This window comes from Oryzias latipes, chromosome 2, assembly GCF_053564925.1.
Source record: "Oryzias latipes strain Hd-rR chromosome 2, Olatipes_Hd-rR_3.1".
Lineage (NCBI taxonomy): Eukaryota > Metazoa > Chordata > Actinopteri > Beloniformes > Adrianichthyidae > Oryzias > Oryzias latipes.
This window is the reverse complement of record NC_136238.1, coordinates 49,966,134-49,990,447: the sequence shown is the minus strand read 5'-3', so window position 1 is coordinate 49,990,447 and position 24,314 is coordinate 49,966,134. Positions and strand designations below refer to the sequence as shown.

The 24,314-nt window shown below is 43.1% G+C and overlaps 1 protein-coding gene and 1 long non-coding RNA gene across 14 annotated transcripts in view; one reads left to right on the top strand and one right to left on the bottom strand.

The window, feature by feature from the left end:
* The window catches only part of LOC144988962 (NLR family CARD domain-containing protein 3-like), a 207,703-nt gene that overhangs the window by 130,261 nt on the left and 53,128 nt on the right, over positions 1 to 24,314 (bottom strand). The window lies entirely within an intron of this gene.
* On the top strand, positions 1,512 to 22,599 carry LOC144989451 (uncharacterized). 11 transcript variants are annotated; one of them, XR_013653645.1, is made up of 9 exons: positions 1,512 to 1,648; positions 1,836 to 2,129; positions 3,490 to 3,817; positions 3,965 to 4,088; positions 4,283 to 4,358; positions 5,096 to 5,190; positions 5,613 to 5,801; positions 13,176 to 13,566; positions 13,648 to 21,739. It is a non-coding gene; the product is annotated as an uncharacterized LOC144989451 (long non-coding RNA). The 11 variants fall into 11 exon arrangements; XR_013653650.1 differs by lacking the exons at positions 5,096 to 5,190; positions 5,613 to 5,801 and adding an exon at positions 3,328 to 3,416 and having other exon boundaries at positions 3,490 to 3,536; positions 3,710 to 3,817; positions 4,283 to 4,414; XR_013653647.1 differs by lacking the exons at positions 5,096 to 5,190; positions 5,613 to 5,801 and having other exon boundaries at positions 3,490 to 3,536; positions 3,710 to 3,817; positions 4,283 to 4,414.

The following is a 24,314-nucleotide window of genomic DNA, read 5'->3' as shown; positions in this document are numbered from 1 at the left end:
TCACATTTGAATCAAACCATTCCTGGAGATTTTGGTCAACATGTCATTTACCACCCAAAACTACGGCGAGGAATATTTATTGTGTAATAACTTTTTTATATTCCTATTTCAAAAATATATTATGTCAAATAAACAGGGTTGTTGGTTGTTCCCTGCAGTATTTTATCTTCAGTATTTCAATCACTAGACGGCTAACATGGTCGAGTGAAAACCTAGCTTAAAATACCACCAACTCCCTCAAACTGGTCTTCAATTATATATATATATAATAGTTGTCCCCTGACTTCGCCCATAAGTGGCCGGGATAGGCTCCAGCAGCCCCGTGACCCCGAAAGGGAAAACGGTCAAGAAAATGAATAAATATATATATAATGAACATCTGATATGCTCTACTGTAAAGGACATGTTTGCTCTTTGTGTCATTGCCGTAACATTGAACCTTTTTAAGATTTTGAGAACTGATGAGCTGCAGGAACCATGTTGATGAAGACCAGACTGGTGATGTGAGAACAACGGAGCTTGATCTGAAAGAGTTTAGGATTGCAGGTAGCAGATTGATATTACAAATTAGCCTTTAATTGAAAGCTTTGAGTCCTAATTGTAATTGATAGTATTTTTTTCCTTATTTCTAATTCACACATTGCTTTATGGATGTTTTTTTGTCCTTGACTTCTTAGATATGTTGGTGTTTGAAGAATATTATTTCATGAATCTGGTTTACACAATATTGTTTTTTTCCTTGCACCATTTGCAAAATGTGTTGTCCTTGCTGTGACCAAAGGTGGAAAGTTTGTTGACAGCTTTGGGTCTGAGTTAGATGATCATGTGTTTCAGGATGTAGTTAAGGATCCTTCTGTCAGAGTATTAACCACCAAATATGCCACTGGTTTGTGTGAATTACATTTTTAATCTTTTTGATAAAAGAACTTGTTTGATGTCTTCGTTCAGATTCTGTTCCTATGCTACAATCTTCTGAGCAATCATCAATCATTCCTTGATTCATCTGATTCTCAAGACACCGTCGTCTATTCAGAGTCCATCCAGTAAACGGCTAAGGCTGGACTCAGAGGCCAAGCACGTAAGAATTATTCTAATCAAATAATTATTTTTAAGGATATGAACCTGTAAAATAAATATTGCTTAAATTGCTGAAATTAGTCTCTTGTCCAATCCTTGTTTAGTTGATGCCCTTTTTAATTTGCTTAAGTTCTTTTCTCTGTGTAGCCCAGTCAAAATAAAAAATAAAACAGACTAAGCTACTATTAAAAGATAAAAATGTATTATTTATTAAAAATGTTCAATGGCCACTTGTTGGTTTGGTTAACATGTTGTTTTTTGTTTAAAGTTTCATTGGAAATCAAGTTTGTTGGTCTAGTATGTTGTAAAACTCTGATTTTGCCCCACAACCTAACCTGTATGTATTTTTTTGTCATTCCGAGATGTGATTTGCTGTGTAATCTGTCTGTATAATGATCCATCCAATCAGAGATAAGTGGGTGTGTCCTAAGAAAAACGATCTGAAAAATCGTTTCACTGCCGGGCAGAGAGAGTCAGACGTTGGTGAGGAGCGGAGCTGACGCTGAATTCTTGGAGCTACGATGTTTTTCAGAGTCAACTTTCTGTTCAGAAATGTGGAAACTGTTGTTATGTAAGTAATAATTTTCTTAAATGTGTTACTTTAACCGCTCGTTTTATTCATTACAATATGCAGCTAAAAATGCTAATTGCGACTAGCGTTAGCATGCTGTAACGTGTTGGTTAGTCTATGCTCGGTAAAAACGACCCAAAGCAAATGTCCAAAGTTCTAAAGGGGACTTTTCTGCATTTGACCATAGCCGAGTCTATCTGGACCCTGTGGGAGACCGAGCACACCTGAGCTGAGCTGATTCCAACCCCCAGGCCTCAGAGATTCCCGCCTCCTCTGTCCCGCTGCACAGTCGGATACCGCTGAGTTCGCCTGCAGAGATTTTCTCCCGCCAACAGTTTCTAACCATCAGCTACGTGAGGACGTGCACGTTTTTTTCCATGCTTGCTTAACAGGTGAAAAGGCCCTCTTTGGTTTTTTGCCACAACGCAGCCGAGCATCGATCAGGCCTGGAAAAAAAAAAGACTAAACCCTTTTCTTCACTGTAAGGAACTTTTTTTCGACTCTTAACTGTGTGTGTGGATAGTCCTCTAGTGACATGGGATGGTATTACATCTGTGTGTTTAGTTGATGGAATCCATGTTACCCAAAAACCTGGTGGGGAACAAATAATAAATGAATATAATGGAAGCAAGTTTTTCACTACGACGTTGTTTTAGGGCCACAAAATATAAAGTAAAAAAAATGCGATTTTAAGTCGTAAATTTACAAGAAAAAGTCTCTTAAATTTACACTAAAAAACCTTGTAAATTTACAAAGTTAAAGTGGAAGTGAGCATACAGTGCAGCAGCAAGTGAACGCAGCAGAGCAGACCGACTAAACCTTGTTGAACAGGTGAGCTGAATGTTTCTTGATAACGTTCCAAATGTCTGGAAGCTCATTAGTTTGATTTACAATTATTAAGGTTTTATTCATTGATGGTTGGTTTGCAGGATCTCTCCAGCCCGTCGATGAAGTTCCCCGTAATCCTGCAGATGTCCACCTTCATCCTTTCTTCCTCCATTAAAGACAAGATCTCTACGTCTGTGTGAAGCTTCTGTCTGAGGAGGAACACTTTTTGGCATTTTCAACGTTCTAATGCTAAAATAACAGACTATTTTCATTCCTCTTTATTGTTTCGTGTGGAAACGGGACGTTTCATCTGGAGGAGGGGGCGTATAGAACACTGTTTACTTCTGCATTGGTGTTCAGATGACAGGTTCATGATATAAGGTGACAGATGAACTTCAGGGTTTGTGAATGAAAAGGAGAATAAAGGCTGCAGTGATCCTCTACACCCAAACGTGTCTCTGAGCTCCTTATTTTACAGATGACTTTACTGACACTGAACCCTGGAAAGACGGCTCCACTGAAAATAATCGGATTTTGAGTCCAAAAGGTTCAGAATCTCTTTGTTTTTTTTAAACCTATCTGGAAATAAAGCTTCACAAAAGGCTCCACATATTTCATCTTCAAGCTAGGCTCCGATAAACGGAAACCTTTGGGGATTTTTCCTTGTTCATCTATGAGTTGTTCTTGTAAATTTACAAGATTTTAAGTCGTAAATTTATTAGATAAAAATTATGAGATTAAAATCTCATAATTTAAAAGTTATAACTTTCTTTCTCGTAAATTAACGACTTAATAAAAGTCTTAATTAAAAAAATTCTTGTAAACTGGCCCTAAAACTCCGTATTTAACAGATGAAACCAGAAGAAAGATGGTTGACATACTGCTGCTGACATGACAGAGAAGAATGGCTAATTCATCATCATGGCTTAGTAGACTTAGTGTATGATTAACATGTCATTCTCATCTTTAGCAAAGCATGAAGCATTCAACTCATTTATTTCTTTGTATTGCAGGACGTCACCACCAAGACATGTGAAAGAAATGTCTGCCAGGGGGAATGGTGAGCGTCTTTACCGTCTTAGTGACCCTTTCTCCAGGACCGGTTATGAAAAATGATGACATTAATGTTATTAGACGTTTGACCTATAAATGGTTTTGAAAGGTACTTTTTAAATATTAAATAGATAAAAATAAATAACACGTTCTTTAAAAAAATGGACGACTGCATTCAAGCAAAAGGTCATCCAACAATGGAGAAAGCTGCAAACCAGCAGTGAGTCTGAAGATCTCCTCCTGCAGCTGATAACCCTGACAGTGGAGCTGAAGTGGATGACAGCATTGGTAGAGTTACAGGCAGTAGAAACTCTATTCATTTCCTGTAAATTAGGACAGTTTCAACTACCGTTTTGCAATAGTTCCCATTTTTTTCTTTTACTTGTCTGACTTTTGCCGATGCTCCACTTGAAATAAATGTTTGTGTATTCTCAGGGTGAGACAGTGACCTCATCCATTCTGCTGCTGTTGCACCTTGTTCCTCCTTCTGCCCAAGGTTGTAAAAGACCAGGAAGTGTCTGCTTCCCAAGCAGAAAAGCATTTGGTGGTCTTCAAGAAGGTGTGTTTTTATTTTCAGCAATGCGCCTGGTGCTGTCATGTTGAGAATACATGTGCAGATACCATGATTGATTAGCACCACAAATGTTCTTGTGCCCAATTACATTATTTCCCAGCTCTACAAGTAAGTTTTGGAATGAAATGTTACTGCAGTGTCATTGTAGAAGCCTCAATGTGTTTTTCATGTCGTTTCAGACAGGAACCAACATTCAAGAACATCTTGATTCCATCACGACCAGCACTCCACCCGATCTCCTGGCTGTAGGACAAAGTAGGAAAGAAATCCACCAGTTCTATCACCCTTTACACAAATGTCATCGCTTGCAGGTCTGCTTCCTCACTTGGTGTCTTTGATGAACTTTTCAAGGCAAATTGTGTTTTTGCTACAAAGTACAACCCAATGCTACGCAGCATGTTGACATTCATCCAGACAACTGTCTACAACAACGATGTTGGGAAGTGAAGGAGAGCCCCCGTGTTGCAGAAGTTGGGTCCGGGCTGCTTCATTAGCTCATGAACACGTCTATTTGAGATGAGGTGTTTGTTTGTCACTCTGAGTTGAGTTCAAATACACTTGTTGGGCATTTATGAGTAGATCATGGTAATGTAGATGGGAAAAATATACGACTTAAATGTGCTCAGACTGCATGTGGTCGAGTACTTGGGACTTTTTCTGGATTTAGAAAAACATTTAAACACCAAACACATGGACAGAATTATTAACCATTGGGTTTGGTTTCTTTTTTCTTCCCCTTTTCAATAGAAATTCTATGTTGGACATAATATTTAAAAAGTTGCCACGTTTTTGTACTTGAAGCTTGTGGTTCAGCTGCCAAACATTTCATGCAGTCGGCCTTTGCTGGTACACAGCCAGATGGGATGGAATCCGTGAATTGTCTTTCTACTGTCTCAACTTCAGGTTGTGTGCCCTACCTCTCCTCTTTGGGGGACCTTCAGCATAGCACACAAAGTCTCTCGCTAGGAACTAAACATGGTTGGTCTCTGCAGGAACCTTCCCACACGTGGACATATTTACCTGTCAGACACGGTTCAATGACTGCTGGGTGCGTTACATAACTGGACCTTCTGCAGACTAGGACCTGGTTTGGAAACAAGGCTTTATGACACACAGTGCAAACACAAGAGGGTCCGGCTTGAATGTTGGACCTGAAGACAGAAATGGCATTTTTGATCAAACTGTTGTCAGTCTTTGTTTCTACAGTCTGTGTGAGTCTCTTCATCTGTTCTTCTTATTTGGTCTTATGTTAAGACGGCTGCCTTGCATTTTTTCAAAGTAAACGTTCAACAATGACGTTCATGACTACTGGCTAAACTTTAATAATAAGAGTAAATACTATTTGAAATAAAATAAATAAATAATAATAATAAATTCTATTTTAAATATGATAAATTATAATTAATAATAGTAATAAATACACTTTTATTTTGTTACATTTCATTAAATAAATAAAAAATGATTAGTTAATGACTGTTATTTTTGACACCCTCTTCCCCGTTTTCTCAGCCTGAATGGTGAGAGGCCCATCTTTGAATGAGTGCTCCAGAGAGTTCCAGAGCTCTTCACCTACATCTAAGGTCTCATGGTCTTCTAGGAGCAGCTCCAGGCCCCCTTTCTCTCTACCCTCCCTGACGGCTATTAGTTTTAGCTGCACCTCCTCCACGGCTTGGATGACCACCTACAAAAACAATTTTAGTAATTATTTTCCAACTTTACTCTTTGAGTACATGTCATTTTGCAGTGTTTTTTTCATTGTCAGTTTTACAGTTTTAGTCCATACAAGTCAAAGTCAGGTTTATTTGTCAATTTCTTCACATGTGCTTGACATACAAAGGAATCTAAATTACGTTTCTCACAGTCCCGTGTGTAGACATAAACAACAGTAAAGTGCAGATCCACTACAAAGAAACAGGCCTAATCTTTAAGTCTTCTTCTTTCTCTTTCGGCTTTTCCCATCAGGGGTCGCCACAGCGAATCATCCTTTTCCACCTCACTCTATCATGAACATCTTCTACCCTAACGTTAGCCAACTTCATGTCCTCTGTTAAGACATCCATGTATCTCCTCTTTGGCCGTCCTCTTGCCCTCCGGCCAGGCAGCTCCATCTCCAACATCCTTCTACCAATATATCCACTATCCCTCCTCTGAACATGTCCAAACCATCTCAGTCTGGCTTCTCTGACTTTGTCGCTAACACAGGCAACGTGAGCCGTCCTTCTGATGTACTCGTTCCTTATCCTGTCTAACCTGGTCACTCCTAAGGAGAACCTCAACATCTTCATCTCCGCTACCTCCATCTCAGCCTCTTGTCTCTGTCTCACTGCTACCGTCTCTAACCCATAGAGCAGAGCTGGTCTCACCACTGTCTTGTACACCTTTCCTTTGAGTCTTGCTGGCACTCTTCTGTCACACAACACTCCTGACACTTTCCTCCAACCGCTCCAACCTGCCTGCACTCGCCTCTTCACCTCTTTTCCACAATCCCCATCACACTGAACTGTTGACCCCAAGTACTTAAACTCCTGCACCTTCTTCACCTCAGTCCCCTGTAACCTAACGCTTCTACCTTGATCCCTCTCGTTCAGACACATGTATTCTGTCTTACTACGACTGACCTTCATACCTCTTCTTTCCAGAGCAAACCTCCACCTCTCTAGCTGTTCCTCCACCTGCTCTCTACTCTCACTGCAAATTACAATGTCATCCGCAAACATCATTGTCCAGGGAGATTCCTGTCTTACCTCGTCTGTCAGCCTGTCCATCAGCATAGCAAACAAAAAAGGACTCAAAGCTGATCCTTGGTGTAGTCCCACCTCCACCTTGAACTCCTCTGTCTGACCTACAGCACATCTCACCACCGTCATACTTCTCTCATACATGTCCTGAACTACTCTGACATACTTCTCTGCCACTCCAGACGACCTCATACAGTACCACAGCTCCTCCCTCGGCACCCTGTCATACGCCTTCTCTAAATCTACGAACACACAATGCAGCTCCTTCTGACCTTCTCTGTACTTTTCCATCAACATTCTCAAAGCAAAAATGGCATCAGTGGTGCTCTTACGGGGCATGAAACCATACTGCTGCTCACAAATCTCCACCTTCTTCCTAAGCCTGGCTTCCACTACTCTTTCCCACAGCTTCATTGTGTGGCTCATCAACTTTATTCCTCTATAGTTGCTGCAGTTCTGCGTGTCACCCTTGTTCTTAAAGATCGGGACCAGAACGCTTCTCCTCCATTCCTCAGGCATCTTCTCACTCTCTAAAATCCTATTGAACAACCTTGTTAGAAATTCCACTGCTGTCTCTCCTAGGCACTTCCATACCTCCACAGGTACGTCATCAGGACCAACGGCCTTTCCGCTCTTCATCCTTTTCAGAGCCTTCCTAACCTCATCCTTTCCAATCTCTGCTACTTCCTGCTCCACAACAACCACATCTTCCTCCCTTCTTTCCCTGTCATTTTCCTCGTTCATCAGCTCCTCAAAATACTCCTTCCATCTTTTCTGTACACTCTCCTGGGTTGTTAGCACCTTTCCATCTCTGTCCTTAATCACCCTCATCTGTTGCACGTCCTTCCCATCTCTGTCTCTCTGTCTGGCTAGCCTGTACAAGTCCTTCTCTCCTTCCTTTGTGTCTAACCTGTCATATAGCTCATCGTAAGCTTTCTGTTTGGCCTTTGCCACCTCTCTCTTCACTCTACGCTGCGCTTCCTTGTACTCCTGTCTACCTTCCTCAGTCCTTTCTACATCCCACTTCCTTTTAGCCAACCTCTTCCTCTGGACGCATTCCTGTACTTCCTCATTCCACCACCAAGTCTCTTTACCGTCTTTCCTCTTTCCAGATGACACACCTAGCACCTTCCTACCTGTTTCCCTGATAATCTCTGCTGTAGTTTCCCAGTCCTCTGGAAGCTCATCCTGACCACCCAGGACCTGCCTCAACTTCTGCCTAAATTCCTCACAAGTTTCTTCATTCTGTAGCTTCCACCACTTGGTCTTCTTTTCTGTTTTCCCTCTCTTCTTCTTCCTGACCTCCAGAGTCATCTTACACACCACCATGCGGTGCTGTCTGGCTACACTCTCTCCTACCACCACTTTGCAGTCATTAACCTCTCTCAAATGACCTCGTCTACATAGGATGTAGTCCACCTGAGTACTCCTACCTCCACTTCTGTATGTCACTCTATGTTCCTCTCTCTTCTGGAAGTAAGTGTTGACTACAGCCATTTCCATCCTCTTCGCAAAGTCCACCACCATCTGTCCCTCCAGATTCCTTTCCTTCACACCAAACCTGCCCATCACCTCCTCATCACCTCTGTTGCCCTCACCAACATGCCCATTAAAGTCTGCTCCAATAACAACTCTCTCTCCTCTGGGAAAACTCTCTATGACCTCATCCAACTCACTCCAGAATCTCTCCTTCACTTCTAACTCACAGCCAACCTGTGGCGCATACCCACTGACTACATTCACCATCACCCCTTCAATTTCTAACTTTAGGCTCATCATCCTGTCTGAGACTCTTTTCACCTCTAGAACACTGTTTACGAACTCCCCCTTCAGAATCACTCCTACCCCGTTTCTCTTCCTATCAGCACCATGATAGGACAGTTTGTATCCTCCTCCAATACTACGTGCCTTGCTGCCCTTCCACCTTGTCTCCTGCACACACAGTACATCTACCTTCCTTCTCTCCATCATGTCTGCCAGCTCTCTGCCTTTCCCTGTCATTGTGCCAACGTTAAGAGTCCCTATTCTCAAACCTATGTTCCTGCCTTTTCCCTTCTCTCTCTGGTCACGGACCCTTCTGCCTCCCCTCTTTCTTCCACCAACAGTAGTCAAATTTCCACCGACACCCTGTAGGTTAACAGCATCGGTGGCGGTCGTTGTTAACCCGGGCCTCGACCGATCCGGTATGTCTAAAGTGTTGTGGATGATTCGCATGGTTATTTTGGCAATTTTTACGCCGGATGCCCTTCCTGACGCAACCCTCTCTATTTATCCGGGCTTGGGACCGGCACAGAAGTTACTGGCTTGCAACCCCTGTGGCTAGATTAGGCCTAATCTTTAAGTAATAATAAATAATAAAAAATGTGAAAACAGTAAATATGTGAAAATAAGGTGCAGGTTGTTTAAAGCAACATGAGCCAACAGTGTGCATTTACAGGTAGTGTACTTGGAGGTACACTAGTTGTAGGTAAGGTAGTTGGTAGGAATACCTGTTATTTACATGTGCAGTTGCATATGCAGAGGTAGTTATTTGAAATCTCAGTTCAGTGTTAAGTGTTTGTCCTTCAACACTTAGTGGAGGAGGGGTGTTTGTCCTATTCCGGTGGTCCTGCTGGCTGGCGCCTTTAGTGGGGAGGGGAGTGAGTTCAGCAGTCTCCCAGCCTGATGGATAAAGCTGTTGGTGAGTTTGGTAGTGCAGGAGCGGAGGCTCCTATACGTCTTTCCAGAGGGCAGGAGGCTGAACAGACTGTGTGCAGGGCGGCTTGCTTCATTTACGATTGTGACGGACTTGCGGGTGAGGCGGGTGGTGTATATGTCTTGCAGGGAGGGGAGTGATACACCAATTATTTTCTCAGCTGTTCTCACTGTGCATTGTAGAGCTTTCCTGTTTTTGTCCGTGCAGCTCCCCCCCCACACAGTGATGCAGCTGGAAAGGATGCTCTCGATGTTTCCCCTGTAGAATGTTGTCAGGATGGGTGGTGGAGCACTTTCCCGCTTGAGTTTGCACAGGAAGTAGAGGCGCTGCTGTGCTTTCTTGGCCAGTGATGCAGTGTTGGTTGTCCAGGAGAGGTCCTCGCTGATGTGCACCCCCAGGAACTTGGTGCTGCTCACCCTCTACTGCAGCACCTTCCATGGTGAGTGGGGGGTGTTGGGTGTGGCCTCTCTGGAAGTTGACAACAATCTCTTTGGTCTTGCTGACGTTAAGCGAGAGGTTGTTGTCTTTGCACCACATGGTCAGGAGCTCCACCTCTTTTCTGTAGTGGGTCTCATCGTTCTTGGTGATGAGCCCCACTAGTGCTGTGTCGTCTGCAAACTTCACAAGGTGGTTGGAGCTGTAGGGTGGTGTGCAGTCGTGTGTCAGCAGGGTGAACAGCAGGGGACTGAGCACACAGCCTTGAGGGCCCCCTGTGCTCAGGGTGATGCAGTTGGAGATGTTGTTGCCAACACGAACTGCTTGAGGCCTCTGGCTGAGGAAATCCAACAGCCAGTTGCAGAGGGAGGTGCTGAGGCCCAGTCTGTCCAGTTTGCAGATGAGTTGTTGTGGTATTATGGTATTAAATGCTGAACTGAAGTCTATGAACAGCATTCTCACATATGAGTCTTTCTTGTCCAAGTGAGTGAGAACTGGGTGGAGGGCAGAGCAGACTGCATCTTCTGTGGATCGTTTTGCTCTATATGCAAACTGGTATGGGTCCAGGGTGGGGGGCAGCTTAGATTTGATGTGTGACAATACTACCTCTATTGTGGTGTAATTTGTGGACTGATGGAACCCACCCACCAAAGCTCCACGCTTCATGTGTCTGAGCCTCACATGGCCACCCACTTCCAATTTAAACAGAGATGTTCACCTCTGCCCCGTCCTGTGCAGAGAGAAGTTATTGTATGCACACACACAGTGTTAAGACATTTAGAAGTACATACTTGGTGTAATAGAAGCTGCCTCATTGGAACATTGTTCCTCCCACTCTTTATCCTCCTGATTGCAAACACCTAATGAAGACAATTAATGTGTAAAAAGGACATGTTCTGTTGAGACAGATTGTGAGCATTTAGATGACTCGTACATCCTTACCTCCAAAACTTTTCCCTCAATGGTGAGGAGGGGTTGACCTTCTACCTGGTCCACACTTATCAGGGGTGTGACCACTGATGGAGGATCCAGGAGTCTGTCTGCCTCCTGTTCCAGTGACTCCAGGAGGTGTCCAATAGAAGGCCGTGTGCTTTGTGGGGAGAATGTGATAGGGGGGTATGTCCCTGGAGCCTATACTCTTTCATTATATAATATCTTCCCACAAACATTTTGGAGGCCAGTTCCTTGAATAAGGTCACTTTTTCTACAGAGTGACCGTCTGTAATGATTACCACTTTATTATTTATGGTAGTTTGTGGGGCAGCTGTATTGCTGGAAAAGTCCCATGTAATTACTTTGGACTTTTCCTTCTCCCTTAAAATGCAGATGTGCAGCGGTGGGGGGGCTGCATATGGGCCCCTCTGTCTGATGTTAATCACCTGTCTCAGCGCCATTCTGAGATGAGAGAAAAAAAAGACATGAAATGTTACCCAGCAATGTCTTTCAGTTATTATTACATAATTCAAAATAAGTTGTTACCACTTAGTTTAAAATAAGTATCCATACACATTAAAATACATCTAATAATATTAGCTTAAAAAAAGACATTAGTCATATTATTACCCTAAAAGAGTCAGAAAAAATCTCTTCTAAAAAAGAGAGAGAGGAAAAAAACTATCTTGAAAAGTTCAAGGACCAAAAGTCATAGCTAGAATAAGCTGAAAGAGATGAACATTTTAATAGTTAAATGGTTAAAATAGGTTAAAAATTGTAGAGGGAGTTAAGCGCCGAAACATGGCGGAAATAGGAAAACAAAGGGTTGAAACCAATTAGATTTTAGGTATTGAAATCCGAGGTCCTCAGAATGAAATGACAGAGAAATGTCAGAGCAACGTTGATTAAAAAACGTTGAATTTTGGCTAAAAACGGCTTCATCTTAATTCATGAGGTTCAAAGCAGCAGAACTCACTGTGTGACCGGAACCTTAGAGAACAGTCCCTGGCAGTGCTGGTCTGAGCAGCCGGGGAATCAAAGGAGGACCCAGAAGTTTCCTAAAGGATTCAGATGAAAGATGGTTAGATATGCTTTTAAAATTTTGAGATGCAGTTTTACCGGAGTTGACGGTGTTTGCCTTTCTTCTTCAAGCTCTTCCACTTTTTTCTTGAGCTCCTGGTTTTCCTAACATAATCTAAACCGAAATATAGACCACTTTTATTGCAGTTTTTATTCATCGTTGTCTTAAGAATTTGTGCAAAGGACTTCATCAAGAGGTCCGTTTGCAAACTGTAGAATTCCATTCTTGGGTACCAACTCGTTCGTCTCTGTCTGAAGTTCGCCCATTTGTTTTTTTCTGCTCCTCCACAGAGAAGGCTTTTAAAATAGATCAACAGAGTTGATCAGAGTGGGACTCTAAAGCCCTTTTACAGCAGAAGTGCTCAGCCCTGGTCCTACGGATGTACAATCCAGCCCGGAACTGCAGCAAACAGCAGGTTTGTCTGGACCAGGCAGCTCTGTTCTGCAGGAGTATTAAAAAAAAGGAAGAATGAAGAATTGAACCAATACCTGTCTATAGAGTTATCTGAGGAGGATGCGGGTGTGGATTCCTGAGTCATTATATGAACAGGAAAATCTGAAACAAAATGTTCAAATTGCTGAATCAAATATAAACAGTGGGATAAATAATATATTCTTCCTAATGAAATGGAGGTAAAGAAGTTTGTGACTTGCATTAGCGTGCCATGTAGGCATGTAGTCCATTACTCAAGAACACTGTCCGTTAGAGGCCTGCATTGGGATTGAACGCAAATCTCGCGGGATTGGGTGGTTTGAATAGTGATCGCTGCATTGAGCGGTGTCTGTGTGCAGCAATGCATGGTAGACACGGAGAATGTGGAAAAACTGGAAAAGGCTGAAGCTAAAAAAAAATGTATTTTTCCGTCAGGTAAAAAATTATTCATAGATTTTCAGCTCTGTTGAACCATTACAATGTTTTTTTTTTTCCTCCATAAATTCCAATGACTTTGACCTGCGTCTTTACCAGCTGGTTCAGCGCTTCAGGCCGTCTGTCTGCGCACGGACACAAGCAAACTTTTAACCGAAGGCAGAACCTCCTCCAAAACCTTCAGAACCAGAGAAGCTAAACATCACTCTATCAGAACCTCCCTGAGCCGAGGACCACCCATTTTCCCCATGGCAAAAACATCTGGGAACATGTGAGCTTCAGTGAACAACAGGATTAGTGAAAATTTCTCCTCTTCTTCACAGATTGCCAGGAATTCCTGGGAAAATGCTGAGTTTGCACCCGCATGTCAGGGCCACAGTGGAGGAGCTTCTTCTCCATCCATGGCTGCAAGGATGACACCATCCATCCTTGAAAACTGGAGCCATGAAGAAAAAAATTCAAATATTTATAGAAAAAAAGATCTAAAGAAGAAATCTTCTGTATGTGGACTTTGTACCTGGTGGGGAGGTTTTGTGGGGGCACCGGCCGATGGCCTGTATAGGTCCGGTATGACGGTGTCTTTGCTTAGCTTCTCCTTTTGGTGCAGTTTGGGGAGTTTGGCCTCCCAACGCCAAGCGGAACTTCTCCAAGGACGTCCTTTCCGAACAAGCCCATTTGATTGGAGCTGTTTTTGTTTTTGTGAGCTCTCTGGAGGTAAGAAAACCTTCTTCACTTGGATGACTGGATGGACCCCTGCATCTGTCAGCTTCATCCTTTTTCTCTTCTTCTACACAGGACCTCATGGAAAAGTGTTTGGCTCCTTTCCCAGGGACCAGGCCCACATTGGAGGATCTTCTTCTGCATGCGCCCGTAGCTGACAGGAGGAGAAAACGGTCCGGTCCAGAACTAATCCGGAACGACACATTGAGGGAAGTCCCATCTTCTTTTCCTTTGTGTGTGGGTTCACTCCATGTCCCATCTGAGTGGATCCTCTTCACATTGGATATGAACATGTAGGGAATGTGGGCGTGGTTAGCAGAAAAACCTCCATTGCTCCAAGACCAAAAAGTCTACTTGTTCCCATTTGTCTGAAGCTGACGTCGATTTATTATCCATAGGTGACCAAAAGATGAAATCGTGCTTTGATAAAATTTGATAAAATCAACAGAAAAAGTGGATTTTCTATCAACTTATCACATTTTCTTACCATTATGATCGTCTTAAGTTGTGTTTTTCTGAGTCACTTGTTGATGCTGATTGCAATGCTAGCACTTTTAGCCAGATTAGCATAACTACCATAGTTGGCTTGTTTGGCAATATGTTCTGAGATGGTGCATGATGTTGATCTGCTATTTTAGCCCCATTTGTATAAAGTTACAATTATCCAGTGGTAAACCTAAACATCACTAAGTCACTTGAATCATGGGGGGTGCACTGTCATGAGGTACCCCCAGGAATGGTGGAAGGTGGTGGCAGCCCCCACCAGTCAGATGAGCCAGTGTGGCGTCTCCCTTCCTTCTTCTTGCACAGACAGCGCTGCCTTTACCACAAACAAACACATTACTTTCCTACATATGCACTAGTGAAAACCCCGGCTTAAGCACACACACACAACAAACACTGTGTTTTAAAAAAAAAACATCGCAAGCAAATCTGAGTTTTTTTTTTTTTTTTTTTTTTACTTCAGAAGTCATAAAAGTCATAAAACTTAAATAGTCATAAAACTTAAAACTAACATAAAAATTCTTCAAAGTCCTCATCTTCTGGATCTGAAATGAACAGCCGGACTACATTTCTAACAAACACGTCAGGTTCCCTGTCATCAGTCAGTCTGTGTCGTTGCTGCTGCTGCTCACTAACTGTGGCGTAACTCGCCCGGCGCTGCCTCCCACAACAATACCAATCAGACTCTTCCTGGCCCTTTGTACGTATCCTACCGCGCTGCTCCCGTTCTCCACATTGAGACTCACCAGGAGGTTAGAAGTGAGCGGCACTTTGTCCATGTTGGTGATTGAGCTGGGCTGGAGGTGTTTGTCTGCGATCTTTTTACTGCTGTATGAGCGGAAGATGGACAGCTTTTCATTGTAATCCGCTGAACGCGGATGGAAAAATGACGCCGCTAAACGAAAGTAGAAAGCTTCCTCTGTAAGCTTCTGCAAGCCGATCAAACTAATTGTTAATCTATTATCTCTACAAACTATTGCATATTACATGTTTTTGTGTCACATGCTTGTTGAAAAATAGTAAAAGAAACCCAACATTTCATAAAATGTAAACTACTTCATGATATGAAAGAAAGCTATTTAAAAAACACATCTTTCCCCAGATGTTACTCTTAAACTTTTACCCCCCCCATTATAATGCTCAACCTTACAATAAACACCAGGCTGTTTCCAGCAGACCCCCCGCCCCCCCTTCCCCCTCTAAATGAACAGAGGATCCCCTCGTGGTCACTGAAGTAAATTTGACTGACCACGGCCTTGACAGTAAATTTGGAAGTTTTTACGTAGACATGATCTATGATGGTTCCCCCCCCTCTCTGTTGTGGGAGAAGTGACATGCTGCCTGAAGCCTCTGTCCGTCATCAGATTAAAAATGGAAGAGGACTTCAGGATGTCTTCATTAAAATCTCCCATCACTACTACTGATTCACTTTGAGTTTCTAACCAAATGACCAAATCCTGTAGGTGGGACCTAAACAGCACTACAGGATAGGAGGGGGGCCGATACACTACAGCTAACACTAAATTTAGAGCCAGACTCCTGTAAACAACACACTCTAAATTAAGGTCTGGCTTCTCCAGAATTTGGTAGTCTCCTCCGTCCGTACAGTAGATCCCAACCCCCCCATGTTGCTGGCTCTTCAGGCCAACTAATGCTGGGTTGGTTCCACTGTAGGAAAGCTGAAGCCGTCCATTTGGACAGCTTCTAAGGCAGAGCTAGGGGTCAGCCATGTCTCTGTCACAGCAATGCAGTTAGGCTGCAGCTGCTGTGTACAGTGGGCCAGATAGGAGACATGTCTGCACAATCCCTGAACATTCAGCAGAAAAACTCTGAAAGAAGACCGGTCGCATCTTCTTTCATCACTCAGGAGGGGGGGGGGCATCTTCTCCAGAGGAGCCTTCACATGTTTATTGCAGTAAATAGCCTTTTCCTTAAAATCCCGAATGATTAACCCCTTGATGGTCCTGACCCGACTCACAGCAACATAAACCTGTCCAGCAGCAAAGATCTTGTTGAAGGAGACCACAGCCTTGTCCACGGTCAGGCCTTGTACCTTGTGGGCGGTACAAGCCCATGCCAGCTTGAGTGGGAACTGTCTCCTCATCCCCCCCTTTTGGCTCACCCGCTCTTCCTCGGGCTCTATAGCAGTGGAACCAGGCAAGTCGGCTTTGGCACACGTCCTCCGAGCTATTTTTCCAATTTCCTCATCATCAAATCTGACATAAACATGTTTTGGAAACCCCCCCTCTGTGTAGGATTCAATGTGGGTGACTATGCCGCAGATGAATTGTAATTTGGATTCTTGGCCAGCCTTGACCTTGGGGTTGTACATTTGGGGCATTTCTGAAACTTTTCGTCATTGATAACAAATGTGCGGCCGGATGCTGTTTTAAGAAAGTTGAAGCGACATTTGTTCCGCCCCTTCTTACACGACTTTGTGTGGTTCCTAGAGTGCTGTTGGACAGCCAGAACAATTTCCTTCAAAAGTTCACCATCCCGAGACATATTTGGCGATAAACACTGCGTCCTCCTCCTTCTCTTTCCCTATTCGTGGAGCACTCTCAATCCAAAACAAAACATGCACGTGAGGGGAGCCACGCTGCTGGAACTCAATCCTGTAGAAGTAATTGAAGTAAGTAAGTATTGAAGTAATTGAATTTTTCCAATCAGATTCGCCGCTGTTTGCGTGCCGCTGTGACACTGTTCCTGCACAACAATTCACATCTTTCGGCCCAATCCAACTGGTCAGCTGTCTGGGTTCTCCCTTCCTGTCTTAACACAGTGTCGAGGAGATTTTTCCAACCCATGTCGGCAGCAGAGAACGAACAGAACCACATTGGAATACCCAGCTGACGAACACAGGCCAACAGGTCCTTCTGTGTTGCCTGCCAGAATGCCGGAGTGCCTCGAATAGGCCGGAGGAAACAAAAGCCCTGATCTGCTTCCAGCAGCTTCTTCAGGGTTTTCTCAGAATGTGCATCGGCACTTACACCTTCAGATGCACTTCCTGATTTTTCTTTTCTGAGAGCCACAGACACACTGGAAACAACCTTCTCCACCTCCGACATGTACTGTGCAAAGAAGATGTACTCGACGTTCTGTGCAAACCTACCGTCAGCATGGAGGATCCTGTTGTTAGAGTAACGCGAGAGAGTTAATTTGAACCTTCTGTTTTCGTGGTAAACGTTTTTACCATCGGGAAAGATGACAGGAAAACATTTAGCTTCATTTTCTCGATTTGTCAATAGTCGGACCGGATTATTTCCTTCCGCCGGGGCCAAATTCAAAATATCCTCAAAATACTGGTCCAGGACTTCTTGGCCGATGTCCACTGGGAACAGAGCAGAATCTTGGAACATGCAGTGATTCTGTCTGTCATGGAGAAGCTCATCTTCTCCATCATCGGCCTCATCCTCTTTTTTTTCCGTCTGCTTTTCTGGTTCGTTTCGATTTTCTTCTTCCAATTCTTCTTTACAAAAGTCATTGAGCCAAGCTTCATTAAAGTCTATGTCTTTGTAATACTTATTGTTGCGTTTCAAATACTGCAAGGCTCGCCTAATGTGTATCCACAAACTGATACTCATAATGACCTTTGTAAGTCAGTTTACGCTTTAATTTGACGCGCAGCAGAGACCCTTCCATGTCAGACCGAGGCAGCACATTGGTCGTTTGCACCAAGTTGGCAGGAATACACGTGATTGGGCCGTGAACACCATTCTGCCCACCTTTAGGCAGAGCAAGCATCTTCATGAAAGGTATATGCAGTGCAATCAGATGCTGCTCTAAACTATTTAAACAGGCCAACTCAGGTGGGACAGGACACACCTCCAAGTTGTTACCGACCCACTCAGGCGGGGTCAGACCTCTTTTTAACTTGGAGTCGCAGCAGTGGCAAATCCACAGAGCGCTCCTCGCCGTCCCTAAAAACAAACATGGGCTCTCACAGTCCATGTTGCAGCGGTGCAGGTAGTCCTCACTAATGCACGCATCTGCAATCTCTGCCTTCTTCACAGATTTGCTGTATGTCTCCCTGACACACAGCAAATCCTGGTGATGAAACAGAAGTCTGTTGCACACACAGCAAACAAACTCTGGACCTTTTTCCACCTTTTTTAGGAAGTCCTGCATTACTTCCTGAAAACTCTCTGCCTTTTTTCTTAACAACTGCCTCTTCCGTTGAACATTACTTATGACACTCTTTCTGAATGCAGGATTCTCCCTGTGGGAGTCTTTAATTTAAGTTTTTGTGTTTTATCTTTTTTATATTTGCCAATGCTCTGAGCTTTCACCATGGTCCTGTGAGCGGAATCGTCTCTATATTTTGTTTTCTCTTTTGACTTAAACATTTCTCTGTAATCCTCATTTTTTAAATATGATACTTTTAGTTGCCTCCTTTTTATTAACTTGACTTTCCATCTGTAACTTGCATCTTTCATGTATTTTTTCCGAATAACGTGCTTTAACCGTTCCTTTAAACTTATTTTGCTGTTTATTTTTGGTATACCAAGTATTTAGAAGCAACTTTTATGCATTTGCTCTGGTTTTCAATTATGGAAGTTGTGTTCATGCCTGTAGAACAAATGTCATCTTTGGCATATGAACGTGTGTGATATGTTTTTGGTTGTTTGTTGGCAGAGGGACAACAACCAGCACAGCGGTCCTGTTGTGGATCTTTAACGCACACAACAGTCTCAAAATGTGTTCCACGACAAATTTCTATATAAATGGCGTGTTCACGTAATTGTCGAGCGCTGCTCTGGTGCCGAAGCCACCTGCCACCAAACAATACAAAAACGTTTCCTCCTACTGTAATAAATCAGCCGTGTCTTGAATTTCTACGTCTGTGGCCCAAACACTAACGAAACACATCCTAGATTTGGTTATGTACTCAGCCACAGAGGAGAACTCATGGCCAATTACCCAGCTGTACAGATGTGGGTTTGCTTCCAATTGTTTCACTACAGCTAACCAAATTTTTCTGTGGCTGTTTTGGGATCCGCTCACAGCCTGAGAGATGGCCCTAAAGTAACAATTTCCATCTCCAATGATTCTTTGGTTGGTGCAGGGGGGCCCTAACAAACCAATGGGAGGAGCAGGTGGGGCATTAAAATTTTGGAACTCAATATTTAACATTGAGCACAGAGCCTGGCAGACATCCAGATTTAAAGGGTTAAAATAGAAAATTTCCTGCTCAGGCTGACTAAAAATGACATCCTGTTCCTCCACAGCAACATCATCCAATTTGACTTTCTTCAGGCTTTCACCTAAAGGGCCTGCATTATCACTTTTTAATTCAATTTTTCGTTTTGTTGCCGTCTTTTTAGCTTCTACATTGACATCTAATGAAGTGTCATGGAAGAGGCTCTCTTTGCAGAGGTTCAGGGAGTTACTTTCTGCAGGACTTCCTAAGAAAGGGCCAAACGTTTCTGAAGCAGAAAAGAGAACCACACCAACTATTTCAGACTGAGTCAACACAATGCCCTGGACTGACCTCTGCAGGGAGTCATGAACTTCACCCACAGAGTCAAAATAATACACCTGTTCACTCAGGACTGCGAGAATGGGAGTCTACAATAGCCCAGCGTCCATTCTCAGCAATGACGGCACACGTGTTCTCACACAGCGTCAGCAGACACGTGTTGTACTGTGCCGTCATCCTAGCCAGCCCCTCCCTCAGGGGAACCAACACACCCACATCTACAAACTCACCCGAATAGATTCTAGCATCCCCGCTAACAACTTCCCCAAAAACACAGGACAGTTCAACCCCATCTACCACTACTTGACCTGGAAGATCAGTCACTCTCAGAAAACCTGCAGAGTCAGTGATTTTGTTCTGTCTCTGCAGGTCCGAGTAAACCTGATCTCCAGCAAGCAGCACAGAATCCAACTCACAACTGTCCCACTGAAACACACCTTTAACAGTGTGCTTGGCAGCAGCCACCAAAGAGATGGCCATGCACTGTTGCTCCCAAACAGCTCACTGCCCTGGTGAAACGATCCTCTGATGCTGGGGAACTTTAACGTCCCAGCAGCAGGAACAGGACCAGGCTCCTGGACCTCAGATGTTACCAGCTCATCATCCGAGGAGCCAAACGTCACACCAACCTCCATGTCAGCTGAACTATCATCTGACACAGCCTCAACACTAGAACTGGCAGGAGCAGGAACCATCTCACTGTTACATTCAGAGGGACCAAACGAGATTATGGGATCTGAACGTGGCTTAACCACACAGCAGATGCAGGAAGGAGAACAGCTCTTACCTTTGCTGCTATTCTTACCTCCTGCAGCAGGCCGTCCACACTGCTGTTGTTCCTTTAGAAAAATAGAAAAAAAACATTACTTTCAAGGAAAAAACATAAATGTTCTTTTTCTGCATTAAATCATAAATCGAACCTGAACACCTAAAATCAAATTCATAAATGTACTGGTTATTAATTTAAGGCTTAGGAAGCATTTTGATCATATTTGCCCAAGAATCATGTCTGTTAATAAAGGAGCACACAACAAAAGCTTAAGTAGTGTAGAAAATGTATGTTTTAATATCTTATTCTTTATTATGTTGCAGCTTTATCCTTAGTGTGAAGTGAACTTATGTTGACCAATCCAGATTTATGGTCGTGTGACATTCCTTTTTTCTTTATGGTTGCAGCATCCTGTGAAGAAATAGGATGTTCTTTGTGCAAAGTTAGGTGTTTTCCATAGGTGCAATAAATATGCCATGGTCTACATCCGTACCATCTGGGTTGAAGATTCTTCCCCTGGGAAAGTGTGAAGATTCGTGTTCTCATGTGGAGGTTGGAGCTGACCTTTGCTCGGGATACCGGTAAAAGGAACCTTGAGTTGTCCAGGAATGATTTACTCTGACCAGATGGGGACTCTTTTGATCATCGGACGGTGTGCGCCGGTGAAACGGGCCCCCGAGAGGCGGAGCGGATCTGAAGTTGGCAATCGTCAGCTATTGGCCAGAGGAAGCAGGCGGGCTATCAGCTGACGAATCAGAGCGACCAGGGGCGGAGATCCAGCGACCATGATCTTTCCGGAAGGCGGGGATTCAAACACATCTTAAAAAGACTGGTTTTAAAGTTTTCCAATGTTCTTGGGAAAATCTACGAATAATTCGCATGTAACTTGTGCGTCAGTAGATCTTTACTTGAGAATCGAGATATATTTGCATTAATGTTTTAATCTGTGCTTTAGAACTATTGGCAGGGAAATAAACTTCGTGTATTTTTAAACCGGTTGAATCCTTGTTTGTTTTACCACTCTCGACTGACGAACACGCATGGATGGAAAGAACTGAAAAGCGGACGATTTCTTTCCTTCAGTAGGAACACATCAAACATGTCAATCTTAAAATGACCATAAATAAAATCACTTCTAAAGACTATTGAGCTTTTCCTTTTTCTCCTCTCATCTGGTCCACAGGCCGCTCCACCGTCACGTCCTTGGTAGGAGACCTAGGTGTCACCCCCACGCGGTCCCGCACACTAACATGAAATGTATTTAATGTCAGACTTTTACCATAAACTAGGTGCTGCAGCATTTTGACAGAAAAAAAATACAAAGTCATTATACCTGGGCCGGCACCCTCTCCTTCCTGGCACGCCTGGCAGGTGAAGGCCGGGGTTTCACCTCCACGTGCTCGGGGACCTCCGCCTTAGTGAAAAACAAAAGAACACAGAAATACACAGCATTAAATGTTTATGAAAAACATCTAATTTATAAATCTGTTTCTACAACAATCTACACTGTAATGTGTCCTCTTCTTACCTGGGGGCAGCCCTCTGGAATGCAGCCACAGCCCTCCGGCAATGCCTAGCATGAGACGTCTGAGGAATGATGACAAACACCAGAAAAAGGTATTTAGGAGCAGTTATAAAGCTATTCTGAACTCTAAGCATCAAGACAAAACAGTTACCTTGTTCCCAGCGGGAACAGGCGCAGCAGCTCCAGCACAGTCCAGATCTGACGGGTAGAATTTGTCCATCAGATCCAGAATAGCAGGGCTGAAGCGCACGGGCGACACCGGGAGAGGAGCAGCCTGAGGAATAGAAAACACAGAAATGTTATCATGTGGACACAACACACACACTGCAGTTTTATTTTTCCTAAAACTGACCTGCTTTCTATGGATAAGAAGAAAAAAAGAAAACTATTTAGACACTTGATCTAGTCCCTTCCTTGTCCCACAGACCTGCTCTGCACACGCCACTTCTGGTCTGGCTTTCAGGAAGCTGGATTCACCTTGAACACATGGACAAGTTTAAAACAGGAAAAATCTGTTTTAAAAATCTGAGCTGACGCTTACCTTTGCCTTCCCTACCTTGCAAGCCCACTCAAAAGGGTTGGTTGGAGGAGGGGACACAGGGGGCTCCCTCACAACCACCTTAGGAGCGACTCGCCGCACGGCAGGCCGGGGCGACGCAGGAGGAGGCGCCTGGACCTCTGGCTCCACCAGCTGCAGAGCAGAGTAGTTCCACAGCAGGGAAGCCAGAAGGACCATCCCTCCATCGTCACTCAGGTGGACTTGAAAGACCCCCCCCCCCCCCCCTCCCAAGATTTGCTTATATAGATATGGTTGTACTTATCGTACTGAGAAAAGCTGTCTGCATCAAAACAACCAGAACCATCAACCAACCCCATCGCGGGCCCACAGCGACAAGTCGTCCAAGTTGAAGTGCTAAGCAACAGACAGGTACTTAATACCTGCAGCGGAGTGCAAGTTTGTGAACCATTCCCACAGACGATAATCTACATCCGCCGCCATCCTGTTGAAGTCTTGTTGAAGAAATGTCTGTAGTGAGACGAGGCGGGAAGTCAGGGACAGCTCTTTACGCTGCTTTTTCACTTGATGCTGACAGTTCGTATCCTCCTTTGGGTCCAAAAACTTCACGAACGTCCGGACAAAATCGCCGCCGGTCTCTGAACACAAGCTAGCTTCAAGCTGCTAGCGCCGCGCTGCTGTTTACTTCCGGGTCACGCTGATAACTTCATTCTGAAAAAGCCTTTTACATTTCGATAATCCGAATATTTATTTTTTTACGAAAATAATTTACAACATTTTTAAGTCACGAAATATATTTTAATAAAAAGTCTAAAAAACAAAAATACTATTGTCAAAAATGCTTGGTAAGCGGATATGACGTCACAAGAATTTTTTTTTCGCCGATCGAGTTTTTAAAAAAAAAACAATTTATTTGAACTTTAAACATACACATAATAACTACACACAAAAAAGAGAGAGAAAAAGAAAATAAATAAATAAATAAAACAAAATATATAGAATTGTAGTTTACAATACTAGGGATTGTGATACAGCATGTGATCTTCAATGAAAATACACAGTTTTATTGCATTTGTGTTTTTCATCAATGTCAGAGATTTAAAATATAAACTGATTTCTTTAAGAAATGTATTGAATAATGGTTTGGTTTTTAAGAATCTGCACTTGTGAATGAAAAATTTACCAGATATTAACAAGGTATTGAATGTCAAATCAAATAGATTATCACCAGAAACTATCCAAATAATATAATGTGCTTTTGTATTGAATAGAAATAGGAAAGGGAAACTTTGAAGAGCACCAAAAAAAGAAATCCTCCCAAAAACTGTAAACATATATACATTCAAAAAACAAATGATCAAGTGTTTCCATATTTATATCACAAAAAGAACAGTTATTTTCTGGAAAACCAAAACGTATGTGTAACAGTTCTTTGCATGGATAGACTGCATTCATTATTTTAAAATGGATTTCTTTGTATTTTGGGAAAATTGGATATTTAATTATGGAGAGAAATTAGACTCAGTCGGATTTGTGCGTGCGTAATTCTTGATTTGTGCGTAAATTAGGATTTGTGTATGCATATTCTTGCTTTGTGCGTGCGTAAATTGGGATTTGTGCATAAATTTGGATTTGTGCGTGATTTGTTACTCACATAAAACGTTTTGTGTATAAGTTAAAAAAATATAAAATGACAAAAATACAAAATGCAATTTACGTATGCACAAATTAAGATTACAACAGCTTGAAACTATTTACACACACACATCTTTAAAAAACACGCACGAATCCCTTGTTACGCACACACGAAGCCAAGGTTACGCACGGATCTACCGTGAGACTGTTTTCACGTCTCACAAATTCGTCCGTAAGTGCTGCGTTTAAATACCAGTGGAATGCTCGGTCATTACAATTTTCCTATCAGCCTTCCCTTCTAAACGTATTTCCT